At 38.6% G+C, this 14,681-nt stretch overlaps 1 protein-coding gene across 11 annotated transcripts in view; it reads right to left on the reverse strand.

Moving 5' to 3' along the window:
- The window catches only part of BAZ2B (bromodomain adjacent to zinc finger domain 2B), a 496,556-nt gene that overhangs the window by 456,701 nt on the left and 25,174 nt on the right, over window positions 1-14,681 (reverse strand). The gene's annotated exons all lie outside the window — the stretch shown is intronic.

A 14,681-nucleotide genomic window follows, 5' to 3' on the forward strand; every position in this document is an offset into this window, starting at 1 on the left:
GGCTCCCAGCTTGGATCCACAGTTTTTACTTACAGATTTTATGCAGCAATCTCGGGCATTCCTCCCAATTCAGGTTAGTGTATGATGAGTTCATGGTCACATTTGTCCCCCCACAGTTATTCCCGATTATTTATTAGTTGTTCCTGGTTGTTTATTAGTTGTTCCAGGGGGACTAACTAGCTTCCACTCCCCCTATGCTGCCATCTTAGGACTCCCTCTTGCTCCATTCTGAGTTGATTTTTTATAAGGTGGAAAGTAGGGGACCACCTTCATTCTTTTGCAAATGGAGATCCAGTTTTCCCAGCACTATTTGTTGAAGAGACTATTCTGTTTCAGTTGAGTGGTCTTTGCTCCTGTGCTGGTTTGGATGTATTACGTCCCCTAAAATGCCATGTTCTTTGGTGCAATCTTGTGGAGGTTGACATGTTAGTGTTGATCAGGTTGGAATCTTTTGAGTGCTTCCATGGAGATGTGACTCAATCAACTGGGGGAGACCTTTGGATAATTTCCATGGAGGTGTGGCCCCACCCATTCACTGAGGGTCTTGATTAGTTTACCTGAGCCCTAAAAGAGCTCAGAGAGAAGGAACGCAGAGCTGCTGCAACCAAGAGAGGCATTTTGAAGACGGCCATCTAAAGCTGACACTTTGATGAATGCCATTTTGAAATGCAACCTGGAAGCAAGCAGATGCCAGCCATGTGCCTCCCCAGCTAACAGAGGTTTTCCGGATGCCAACGGCCTTTATCAAGTGAAGATACCCTACCTGGGACATTTTCATGGCCTTCAGGCTGTAACTTTGTAGCCAAATAAACCCCCCTTATAAAAGCCATTCGACTTCTGGTATTTTGCATAATGGCAGCATTAGCAAACCACAACAGCTCCCTTATCAAAAATCTGTTGGCTATAAATGTGAAGATTATTTCTGAGCTCTCAATTCAAATACATTGGTTTCAGTGTCTGACCATGCAGTCCGGATTACTGTGGCTTTATAATAAGTTTTCAGATTGGGTAGTATGAGTCCTCCAACTTCATTCTTCCTTTTCAAGATGGCTATGGCTATTCAGGTTCCCTTACCTTTCCATATAAATTTGATAATTGGCATTTCCATTTCTGCAAAGAAGGTTGTTAGAGGTTTGATTGAAATTCGTTGAAATTGTAAATCACTTTGGGTAGAACTGACATTTTAACAATATTTAGTACTCTAATCTATGAATATGGAATATCCTTTCATTTATTTAGGTTGTGTTTGATTTCTGTTAGCAACGTTTTGTAGTTTTTGTGTACAACTAATTTACATCCTTGGTTAGATTTATTTCTAGATATTTGATTCTTTTAGTTATTATTGCAAACGGATTTTTTTCCTTGATTTCCTCTTCTGATTTTATTAGTTGTGTATAGAAACACTACTGATTTTTGTATGTTGATCATGTACCCTGACACTTTTGTGAATTCATTTGTTAGCTCTGGTAGCTTTGTTATGGATTTTAAAGGATTTTCTGCATATAGGATTGTTTCATCTGCAACTAGGGAAAGTTTTACTTCTTTACTTACAATTTAGATGCCTTTTATTTCTTTTTTCTGCCTAACTGCTAAGGCAATGTTGAAAAACTGATGATGATGGGCATCCTTGTCTTTTGTCTAATCTTAGAGGGAATACTTTCATTCTTTCCCCATTAAATATGTTAGCTGTGGGTTTTTCACATGTCCCTTATTGTGTTGATGAAGTTCCTACTATTCCAACTTTTCTAAGTATTTCTATTAAGAAGAGGTGCTGGATTCACCAAATGCCTTTCTGCATTAATTGAGATGATAAGATGTTCGTCTTTAACCCATTTGTTGTTTATGTTTAATTTCATTATGGTAATGTGGTTTATAATATTGTTTTACTTATGTTGACCCACCCTAGCATACGAGGGATAAATATCACTTGATTAAGGTGTATAATTCTTATAATGTTCTGTTGCTAGTATTTTGTTGAGGATTTTGGCATCTACATTCACAAGGGATAATGAACTGTAATTTTCTTTACTTGTGGTATATTTATCTAGCTTTTGTACGAGGATGATATTGGCTACAATGAATGAATTAGGAGTACTCCCTTCTTTTCAAATTTTGGGAAAAGTTTGAGTGGGAATGATGTTAATTCTTCTTGGAATTCTTATTGAATAAGAATTCTGAATGGATCTCCCCATAGAACATTATTATTTATAATACTTGCTTTCTGTGTTAATATTATATTATACTTTTGACAAATGTATAGACTTTCCTGAACTGTCCAAGACACCCAACAGTATGTATAATTTTGTTTCTGAGGGAAAATATGTTCTAAACAAAACATTTTTTAGAAGTCATGCTCACTGAGGTATAAATTACCTAACAGTAAATTCACACTTTTTAGTGTACTGTTCTTCCAGTTATGACAAATGCATACAGTTGTGTAACCACCACCAGTCAAGATATAGAACAATTCCTTCACCTCAAAATATTCCTTTGTGCCTCCTTGTAGTGGTATTATATTTCTTGTTGCTGTAACAAATTGCCAGAAACTTGGTGGCTTAAAATAACACAAATTTATAATTCTGCACCTCAGAAGTTCAAAATGAGTCAAACAGGGCTGAAATCAAGGTGTCGACAGGGTTGGTTACTTCTGCTGGCTTCAGAGAAGGACTCTTCCCTGCATATCCCAGCTTCTAGAAGTGCTGGAATTCCTTGGCTCCTGGCTGCCTCACTCCAATCTCTGCTTTGTTGTTACATCACCACCTTCTCTGTTATTGAACTTTTTGACTCTCTTTTACAGTTACCCTCATGATAACATTTAGGTCTTACCCAGATCATCCAGGATAATCTCCCCATCTCAAGATCTTTAATTTAGTTACATCTGCATAGTGCCTTTTGTTATATATGGTAATATTCACAGGTTTAGATTACGATGTGAATGTCTCTGGGGAGCCATTATTCAGCCTACCATAGTAGTCAAGCCCTCCCTCAGCCAGCCATGGGAAAATACTCATCTGTTAGCTTCCTCTTTATAGTTTCACCTTTCCCAAAATGTCATATAAAGTGAATCATTACAGTATGCAGCTTTTAATTCTGATTTCTTTCACTTAGCATAATGCATTTGAGGTTATCCATATAGTTGTATTGCTCAGAAGTATTTCATTGCATGAAGTACCACATTTTCTTTATCCACTCACCAGTTCAAGGGATATCTGGGCTGTTTCCAGTTTTTGACAAGTACAAATAAAGCTGCTATAAACATTCATATACAGTTTTTTGTGTGAACATAAAATTTTCATTTCTCTTGGGTGAAAACTTAGGAATGAGATTGCTGGGTTGTATGGTAAGTGAATGTTTAACTTTCTAAGAAACTGCCAAACTATTTTCCAAAGTGGCTGTACCCTTTATTATTCTTTTCTGATGCACAAGATTACCTATCCGCAAGTTAATATGCTACATAGGATATATAATACATAGCATCTCCAAAAGCACATTTAGCCAGCTCCCAGGAAGAAGTCATAAGAAGCAAGGTGACAGGAAGGAAATTTGAGGTTAGGCTCTAGTGGCGTTCACAGAAATATGAAGAGATAGGGACATCATGGTAGAAAAGATTTGGCAGAATTGTACTAACTCTTTTTGGAAACTGCAAATTAGATCACCACCACTGCTTTGCAAGATTTTCAAACAAGGTTCTCTGAACTGTTTGTGAAAAAAGAGTATAAAGAAATTAAGCTTTCCAGAACTTTTAGCCCAAATTCTACATCCCAACAACCGCTACCCCCAGTCTTACTCCCCCAAAGGTAAAAGTTTCTGGCCTCCATTTGTAGCCATATTTTTCAAACATTTTTGTGATCCAGACACATAATAAGAAATATATTTATATTACAACCCCAAAATCACTTACATTTATTCTCTCCAACACCCATAAATACCCAAAATAACTATTTCAGTAAATAGTAATTACAATGATTATGTGCCAAACACTCTGATATTTTCTATTCTATTTAACCACAAAAAGGCTCGCTGTGACCTACTATACCAATTTCATGAAACATCAGTAGATAAAACTCTGCAGTTTGGCAGTGATCTAGAAATTTTCTATGCATAAAAAAGTATGTATATACATCCTTTTTATCCAAAAATAGGATCATACCATAAAAACTCATACCTTTGTTACACTATAACTGTCTTTATAGTCATACTGCTTTTTTTTTTTAAAATTCAGTTTTATTGAAATATATTCACATACCATACAATCATACATGGTATACAATCAACTGTGCACAGTATGATAGTATAGTTATACGTTCATCACCACAATCCATTTCTGAACATTTTCCTTACATCAGAAAGAATCAGAATCAGAATAAAAAATAAAAGTGAAAAAAGAACACCCAAACCATCCCCCCATCCCACCCTATTTGTCATTCAGTTTTTTTTTTTTTTTTTACAAAACAAATTGTACTTTCGATTGTTTACAGTACCATTACATAGTTGTACATTCATCACCCAAATCAATCCCTGACACCTTCACTAGCACACACACAAAAATAACAAGAATAATAATTAGAGTGAAAAAGAGCAATTGAAGTAAAAAAGAACACTAGGTACCTTTGTCTGTTTGTTTGCTTCCCCTACTTTTCTACACATCGATCCATAAACTAGACAAAGTGGAGTTTGGTCCCTATGGCATTCCCAATCCCACCGTCACCCCCCATAAGCTACATTTTTATACAACTGTCTTCGAGATTCATGGGTTCTGGGTTGTAGTCTAACAGCCTCAGGTATCCACCACCAGCTACCCCAATTCTTTAGAACCTAAAAAAGGTTGTCTAAAGTGTGCGCAAGAGTGCCCACCAGAGTGATCTCTCGGCTTGTTTTGGAATCTCTCTGCCACTGAAGCTTATTTCATTTCCTTTCACATCCCCCTTTTGGTCAAGAAGATGTTCTCCATCCCACGATGCCGGGTCTACATTCCTCCCCGGGAGTCATATTCCACGTTGCCAGGGAGATTCACTTCCCTGGGTGTCTGATCCCACGTAGGGGGGAGGGCAGTGATTTCACCTTTCAAGTTGGCTTAGCCAGAGAGAGAGGGCCACATCTGAGCAACAAAGAGGCATTCAGGAGGAGACTCTTAGGCACAAATACAGGGAGGCCTAGCCTCTCCTTTGCAGCAACCGTCTTCCCAAGGGTAAAACTTATGGTAGAGGGCTCAACCCATCAAACCACCAGTCCCCTATGTCTGTGGTCATGTTAGCAACCATGGAGGTGGGGTAGGCGAATACCCCTGCATTCTCCACAGGCTCCTCAAGGGGGCACTACATCGTTTTTTTTTTTTGTTTTTTTTTTCCTTGTTTGTCTTTTTTCTTTTTTTTTTTTTTTAACTTTCCCTTCTTTTTTCAAATCAACTGTATGAAAAAAAAAGTTAAAAAGAAAACAAACATACAATAAAAGAACATTTCAAAGAGACCATAGCAAGGGAGTAAGAAAAAGACAACTAACCTAAGATAACTGCTTAACTTCCAACATGTTCCTACTTTACCCCAAGAAAGTTACATACTATAGCAACATTTCAGTGAACTTGTTCCTACTACATCCATCAGAAATTAACAGACCATAGTCATTTCTGGGCATCCCCAGAACGTTAAATAGCTTATCTGTTCTTCTTGGATTATTGTTCCCCCTTCCTTAATTGCTCTCTACTGCTAGCTCCCCTACATTCTACATTATAAACCATTTGTTTTACATTTTTCAAAGTTCACATTAGTGGTAGCATATAATATTTCTCTTTTTGTGCCTGGCTTATTTCGCTCAGCATTATGTCTTCAAGGTTCATCCATGTTGTCATATGTTTCACGAGATCGTTCCTTCTTACTGCCGCGTAGTATTCCATCGTGTGTATATACCACATTTTATTTATCCACTCATCTGTTGATGGACATTTGGGTTGTTTCCATCTCTTGGCAATTGTGAATAATGCTGCTATGAACATTGGCGTGCAGATATCTGTTCGTGTCACTGCTTTCCGATCTTCCGGGTATATCCCGAGAAGTGCAATCGCTGGATCGAATGGTAGCTCTATCTCTAGTTTTCTAAGGAACTGCCAGACTGACTTCCAGAGTGGCTGAACCATTATACAGTCCCACCAACAATGAATAAGAGTTCCAATTTCTCCACATCCCCTCCAGCATTTGTAGTTTCCTGTTTGTTTAATGGCAGCCATTCTAACCGGTGTTAGATGGTATCTCATTGTGGTCTTAATTTGCATCTCTCTAATAGCTAGTGAAGCTGAACATTTTTTCATGTGTTTCTTGGCCATTTGTATTTCCTCTTCAGAGAACTGTCTTTTCATATCTTTTGCCCATTTTATAATTGGGCTGTCTGTACTATTGTCATTGAGTTGTAGGATTTCTTTGTATATGCAAGATATCAGTCTTTTGTCAGATACATGGTTTCCAAAAATTTTTTCCCATTGAGTTGGCTGCCTCTTTACCTTTTTGAGAAATTCCTTTGAGGTGCAGAAACTTCTAAGCTTGAGGAGTTCCCATTTATCTATTTTCTCTTTTGTTGCTTGTGCTTTGGGTGTAAAGTCTAGGAAGTGGCCTCCTAATACAAGGTCTTGAAGATGTTTTCCTACATTATCTTCTAGGAGTTTTATGGTACTTTCTTTTATATTGAGATCTTTGGTCCATTTTGAGTTAATTTTTGTGTAGGGGGTGAGGTAGGGGTCCTCTTTCATTCTTTTGGATATGGATATCCAACTCTCCCAGCCCCATTTGTTGAAAAGACCATTATGGCTCAGTTCGGTGACTTTGGGGGCCTTATCAAAGATCAGTCGGCCATAGATCTGAGGGTCTATCTCTGAATTCTCAATTCGATTCCATTGATCTATATGTCTATCTTTGTGCCAGTACCATGCTGTTTTGGCAACTGTGGCTTTATAATAAGCTTCAAAGTCAGGGAGTGTAAGTCCTCCCACTTCGTTTTTCTTTTTTAAAGTGTCTTTAGCAATTCGAGGCATCTTCCCTTTCCAAATAAATTTGATAACTAGCTTTTCCAAGTCTGCAAAGTAGGTTGTTGGAATTTTGATTGGGATTGCATTGAATCTGTAGATGAGTTTGGGTAGAATTGACATGTTAATGACATTTAGCCTTCCTATCCATGAACATGGAATATTTTTCCATCTTTTAAGGTCCCCTTCTATTTCTTTTAGTAGAGTTATGTAGTTTTCTTTGTATAGGTCTTTTACATCTTTGGTTAAGTTTATTCCTAGGTACTTGATTTTTTTAGTTCCTATTGAAAATGGTATCTTTTTCTTGAGTGTCTCTTCAGTTTGTTCATTTCTAGCATATAGAAACATTACTGACTTATGTGCATTAATCTTGTATCCCGCTACTTTGCTAAATTTGTTTATTAGCTCTAGTAGGTGTATCGTTGATTTCTCAGGGTTTTCTAGATATAAGATCATATCATCTGCAAACAATGACAGTTTTACTTCTTCTTTTCCAATTTGGATGCCTTTTATTTCTTTGTCTTGCCGGATTGCCCTGGCTAGCACTTCCAGCACAATGTTGAATAACAGTGGTGACAGCGGGCATCCTTGTCTTGTTCCTGATCTTAGAGGGAAGGCTTTCAGTCTCTCACCATTGAGTACTATGCTGGCTGTGGGTTTTTCATATATGCTCTTTATCATGTTGAGGAAGTTTCCTTCAATTCCTACCTTTTGAAGTGTTTTTATCAAAAAGGGATGTTGGATTTTGTCAAATGCTTTTTCAGCATCTATTGAGATGATCAATTGATTTTTCCCTTTCGAGTTTTTAATGTGTTGTAATACATTGATTGTTTTTCTTATGTTGAACCATCCTTGCATGCCTGGAATGAACCCCACTTGGTCATGGTGTATGATTTTTTTAATGTGTCTTTGGATTCGATTTGCAAGTATTTTGTTGAGGATTTTTGCATCTATATTCATTAGGGAGATTGGCCGGTAGTTTTCCTTTTTTGTAGCATCTTTGCCTGGTTTTGGTATTAGATTGATGTTAGCTTCATAAAATGAATTAGGTAGTGTTCCATTTTTTTCAATGTTTTGAAAGAGTTTGAGTAAGATTGGTGTCAGTTCTTTCTGGAAAGTTTGGTAGAATTCCCCTGTGAAGCCATCTGGCCCTGGGCATTTATTTGTGGGAAGATTTTTGATGACTGATTGGATCTCTTTGCTTGTGATGGGTTGGTTGAGGTCTTCTATTTCTTCTCTGGTCAGTCTAGGTTGTTCATATGTTTCCAGGAAATTGTCCATTTCTTCTACATTATCCAGTTTGTTGCCATACAGTTGTTCATAATATCCTCTTATAATTTTTTTAATTTCTTCAGGATCTGCAGTTATGTCACCTTTTTCATTCATTATTTTGTTTATATGGGTCTTCTCTCTTTTGATTTTGTCAGTCTAGCTAGGGGCTTGTCAATCTTGTTGATCTTCTCAAAGAACCAACTTTTGGTGATATTTATCCTTTCTATTGTTTTTTTGTTCTCTATGTCATTTATTTCTGCTTTAATCCTTGTTATTTCTTTTCTTGTACTTGGTTTAGGATTGGTTTGCTGTTCATTTTCTAGCTTCTTCAGTTGATCCATTAGTTCTTTGATTTTGGCTCTTTCTTCCTTTTTAATATATGCATTTAGTGCTATAAATTTCCCCCTTAGCACTGCTTTTGCTGCATCCCATAGGTTTTGGTATGTTGTGTTCTCATTTTCATTCGTCTCTATATATTTAGCAATTTCTCTTGCTATTTCTTCTTTAACCCACTGATTGTTTAGGAGTGTGTTGTTTAACCTCCAGGTATTTGTGAATTTTCTAAGTCTCTGATGGTTATTGACTTCTAATTGTATTCCATTGTGATCAGAGAATGTGCTTTGAATAATTTCAATCTTTTTAAATTTATTGAGGCTTGTTTTATGTCCCAGCATATGATCTATTCTGGAGAAAGTTCCGTGAGCACTAGAAAAGTATGTGTATCCTGTTGATTTGGGATGTAATGTCCTGTAGATGTCTGTTAAATCTAATTCATTTATCAGATTGTTTAGGTTTTCAATTTCCTTATTGGTCTTCTGTCTGGTTGATCTATCTATAGGAGAGAGTGATGTGTTGAAGTCTCCCACAATTATTGTGGAAACATCAATTGCTTCCTTTAGTTTTGCCAATGTTTCTCTCATGTATTTTGTGGCACCTTGATTGGGTGCATAGAGATTTACGATTGTTATTTCTTCTTGCTGAATTGCCCCTTTTATTAGTATGTAGTGGCCTTCTTTGTCTCTCAAAACATCCCTGCATTTGAAGTCTATTTTATCTGAGATTAATATTGCTACACCTGCTTTCTTTTGGCTGTAGCTTGCATGAAATATTTTTTTCCATCCTTTCACTTTCAGTTTCTTTGTGTCCCTGTGTCTAAGATGAGTCTCTTGTATGCAACATATTGATGGTTCATTTTTTTTGATCCATTCTGCGAATCTATATCTTTTAATTGGGGAGTTTAATCCATTTACATTCAACGTTAAAACCGTGAAGGCATTTCTTGAATCGGCCATCTTATCCTTTGGATTATGTTTGCCATATTTTTCCCTCTCTCTATTAATATCCTTTATTGTACCCATACCGAATCTCTTTAGTACTGAACCTTTCTCCAGGTCTCTCTGTCCTGTCTTTGTTTCTCTGTCTGTAGGGCTCCCTTTAGTATCTCCAGTAGGGCAGGTCTCTTGTTAGCAAATTCTCTCAGCATTTGTTTGTCTGTGAAAAATTTAAGCTCTCCCTCAAATTTGAAGGAGAGCTTTGCTGGATAAAGTATTCTTGGCTGGAAATTCCTCTCACTCAGAATTTTAAATATATCGTGCCACTGCCTTCTCGCCTCCATGGTGGCTGCTGAGTAGTCACTACTTAGTCTTATGCTGTTTCCTTTGTATGTGGTGAATTGCTTTTCTCTTGCTGCTTTCAGAACTTGCTCCTTCTCTTCTATGTTTGACAGTGTGATCAGTATATGTCTCGGAGTGGGTTTTTTTGGATTTATTCTATCTGGAGTTCGCTGAGCATTTATGATTTGTGTATTTATGTTGTTTAGAAGATTTGGGAAGTTTTCCCCAACAATTTCTTTGAATACTCTTCCTAGACCTTTACCCTTTTCTTCCCCTTCTGGGACACCAATGAGTCTTATATTCGGACGTTTCATATTATCTATCATATCCCTGAGGTCCATTTCGAGTTTTTCAATTTTTTTCCCCATTCTTTCTTTTATGTTTTCATTTTCCATTCTGTCATCTTCCAGGTCACTGATTCGTTGTTCAACTTCCTCTAGTCTTGTACTATGAGTGTCCAGAATCTTTTTAATTTGGTCAACAGTTTCTTTAATTTCCATAAGATCATCCATTTTTTTATTTAGTCTTGCAATGTCTTCTTTATGCTCTTCTAGGGTCTTCTTGATTTCCTTCATATCCCGTACTAGGGTCTCATTGTTCATCTTTAGTTCTTTGAGTAGCTGCTCTAGGTGTGTCTCTTCTGGTCTTTTGATTTGGGTGCTTGGGCTTGGGTTATCCATATCGTCTGGTTTTTTCATATGCTTTATAATTTTCTGTTGTTTTTGGCCTCGTGGCATTTGCTGACCTTGATAGGGTTCTTTTAGGGTTTGTAGACCAGTTGAAGTCCTTATCTCTAATTTATCAGATCTACAGCTTCGTGGAGTACACTTTCTCTAACTAACCAGCAGGTGGCGTCCACGAGCCACCTGTTCTCCACAAGCCAGATCTCCCCTGCTTAGCCTTTTTGGTGAGTGGGGGAGTGAGTCTTGTGGGGCCCAATTGGTGTCCCAAGCTTGCGTGTGTAGTTGGTGTTGCCTGCCCTGTATGTGGGGCGTGTTTCTGGGCAGTCGGGGAGGGGGGATGGCCCTAACAATCAAATCTCCCTGATGATCCTAGAGTTTTAAAGCTACTGCACTAGTCTAATCCTTCAGTTCAGTCCTGCCACAGTTTGTCTCTGCCACTGACCCACAAGTCTTTGGTATTGGCGTATGGCTCCTGAGACTTGCAAGTGGGCCCCTCTTCCAGGCTGTGCACCCCGGTTCCTCTGTTGAGGGATGACTGTGCTATGTCGCAGGTGAGTGCCGTCCCCCCAGGGCAGTTCTGGGCTGCTGGGCTGTGTTGGGAGGCTCCCAGTCTGCTCAAATGATGGCTGAATGGGGCTCTGTTAATTCACACTGCTCCCCCTTCCCAGCTCTGGGACATTCAGCTGAGGTTGCAGGGAAGGCTAATGTCCACGCCCAGTTTTGTGGTGTGTGCCTGTTATTTGAAGCACTTCCGTCACACTGGGTTGTCTGGGGCAGCTCTGGGCTATGGGGCTGGCGATGGGCAGGAGTGTTTCCTGTCCACCAGGATGGTGGCTGTGAGCGGACACCCCCCTTTTCTTGGGAAGTTGTGTTGTTTAGTGAATTTTCTCAGCCACTGGATTATTGCCTTTTGTCTCAGAGCTCTCTTAGTTCTGCTCTTGACTTGACGTGCCCAAATTTCAATTCTTTGAAGCTTTCTGTATTGAGCTTCTTAGAGTAATTGTTTTAGAAAAAGCAAAAAGGATTTAAAAAAAAAAAAAAAAAAAAAAAAAAAAAAAAACGGCCCTCCTCAGAGATCTAATGGGTTATTGAAATGCTAATAGACAAAGCAACCAGGGCCATTAAGGAAAAGTGCCCAGGGCAGAGAGATCAGCCTTGCTTCGGGATTTGCATATGCGCCTCAAGGCCTGATCTCCGCCCTTCCCCTTTCTGTGTTCACCAGAACTCCAAAAATCCTCTGCTTTTATTTTGGAGTTTTTCGTGTTGTTTTTTTTCTATGCCTGTCTCCTCTCTGCTGGGCTGGCTGCTCTCAGAGTCTCTGGTGTCTGGCCTCAGTCTATCTATGGTTGGAGTTTGAATCAGTAGAATGAGTTTCCAGTAAGAGCAGCCACTGCAATTCTCCCTTCTCCTTCCTGGAGCTGACAGCCCCTCCTCCCCCAGGACTGAGCCTGGCAGGGAGGGGCGCGGGTCCCCTGGCCGCAAAAACTTACAGATTTCGCTGATCTCAGCAGTTCCACGTTTTCATGAGTGTTGTATGAAGTATGCCCAAAGACAGATTGCTCTGTGGTGTCCAGTCCACGCAGTTCCTGGCTTTTTACCTACTTTCCTGGAGGAGTAGCTAAAACATACAGCTCACCAGTCTGCCATCTTGCCCCGCCTGTCATTCAGTTTTTATCCCCATTTTTCTACTCATCCATCCATACACTAGATAAAGGGGGTGTGATCCACAAGATTTTCACAATCACACTGTCACCCCTTGTAATCTACATTATTATATAATCAACTTCAGGAGTCCAGACTACTGGGTTGGTGTTTGGTAGTTTCAGGTATTTACTTCTAGCTATTCCAATACATTAAAACCTAAGAGTTGTTATCTATATAGTGCATAAGAATGTCCACCAGAGTGGCCTCTCGACTCCATTTGAAATCTCTCAGCCACTGAAACTATTTTGTCTCATTTTGCATCCCCCTTTTGGTCAAGAATATACTCTCAGTCCCACGATGCCGGGTCCAGATTCATCCCTGGGAGTCGCATCCTGCATTGCCAAGGAGATTTACACCCCTGGGAGTCGGGTCCCACGTAGAGGGGAGGGCAGTGAGTTCACCTGTCGAGGTGGCTCAGTTAGAGAGAGAGAGGGCCACATTTGAGCAACAAAGAGGTACTCAAGTGGAGACTCTTAGGCATAATTATATGCAAGTTTAGCCTCTCCTCTGCAGTAACGAGCTTCTTAAGGGCAAGTCCCATGATCAAGGACTCAGCACATCAAAATGCCAGTCCCAATGTTTGCGACAACACCAACATCAGTCCAGGTGGGGAAGTCCAACACTTCTGCACCTTCCCCCAGCTCCTCGGGGCTCGGGGGTGGGGGAGGCTGTAAATATATTTTTTATTATCTGCCCAAATTACTTTGGGATGTGTCACTATTTCACTCTAGCCTATACTAACCTACCATATCTCACTTCCTATTCAAAGTTCCATGTAATTGTGGTGTTTGAACAAACCGACTGTAGAGCTGTACTGTTTAGAAAATATAGATCCTGTACTAAATAGACATCTCTTCTCTTGGTCTCATATAGAAGTTGAAGTTTTAAAACACAGTCAGTTTCAACCTTTACCCTTTGCCTCAGTTTGCCCATCATATTGCTTTTTATATTGTCTGTTAATATATTCTTAGTGTCACTAAGAGTTAAAAAGCTTGGCTATATTCTCATGTGTATATTTCCTTAGTCTTTCTTATAACCTGGAAGAAATACTTTATATCCTAAAATGACTATAAGATACAGAACAGAACATTTGGTTTAGTAGTAACCTTCTTATATGTCATAGATCAAAGAGGTATTTTTAAAACCTACCCTAGGAAATGCTACAATTTTATATATAGAATTTCCTGTCAAACAGGCCAAGCCATCCACATCATGCTTATTCCTAAAGTGGAACTTCAGGGTGGAGGTATCATTACTTCAAAGAATCATGGGTAATATCCAGATAGCCTTCCCTTATGCCTCTGCTATGCCCTTTTATGCATGCATGTTGAACTAGACTGGTTACTTATTAATTTTGTTATGTAAACATTTATGAATTTAATCACAGACCTCTCTGCTTTTAATTACATGGAAAGGGAAATATGACAATGTGTTTCCACCCTATATAAAAAGTTGCAAATAAAACATGCAAAAATGTTCTACTGAGGTCATGGTATAATTTTAATTAATAATTTCCAGATACCATGTGAAATATAAATAATTGTTCTCTAGAAAGAATAAGCATATGTGAATTTAAAAAGGTAACTTTTCATAGTTGACCTAATAATTTAACTCAAGTAGAACACTTAAGAATAGCAAATGGGATATGCATATGAAAATTTTACCTCTAACATTTATTTTGAAATAATTTCAGACTGACAAAGAAGATGCAAAATAGTACCAACCACTCAGCATCAAGATCTTGGTTTCCAAATATTCTCCAATAAAAGGAACCAGGAAAACTTGGAGAAATAGCTGATACTACACTCGAGACAGGGAAAATACAAAATGAGGCAGTAGCATCTTGTAGAAACAAAAAGCAAGGAAGTGCTCAAAAGACAAAAGGACAGGGACATGTCTAAGTACAATCAGAATGACAAAATACATAATGTCATATTGGATTATAACTTGAAGTATAAAATAAATATACAAGAGCCCATACTGATGTAAATGAACGATAGCTGATAGAGAGAAAAAAGATAGCTAGCTAGCTAGCTATAGATACAGACAAATAAAGGAAGAAGAGTCAAATCTTTTAAGAGAATAATCCAAATAAGATATGTAGAAACTCCACCCTCCAGGAGGTGAAGCTTAAACCCTCCTGCACCTGCCTTTGATGGTGGGCTGGGCTTAGTTACTCTCTTTCAAAGAATAGAGTGGGAAACCTAGCAGACGCTACTTAAGATTCATATCACCAGGGATACCATGTTAGCATCTACCTTCTGGAATGATGTGATGAGAAGGGCACTTCACCTCTGTGGTCTTTCCAAAAACTCATAACCATAGTCTAATCATGAGAAATATATCAGACAAACCAAAATTGAGGGACTATCTACAAAACATCTCTTCATGCTCCTCAAA

The sequence above is a fragment of the Choloepus didactylus genome, chromosome 9 (genome assembly GCF_015220235.1).
Source record: "Choloepus didactylus isolate mChoDid1 chromosome 9, mChoDid1.pri, whole genome shotgun sequence".
Taxonomy (NCBI): domain Eukaryota; kingdom Metazoa; phylum Chordata; class Mammalia; order Pilosa; family Megalonychidae; genus Choloepus; species Choloepus didactylus.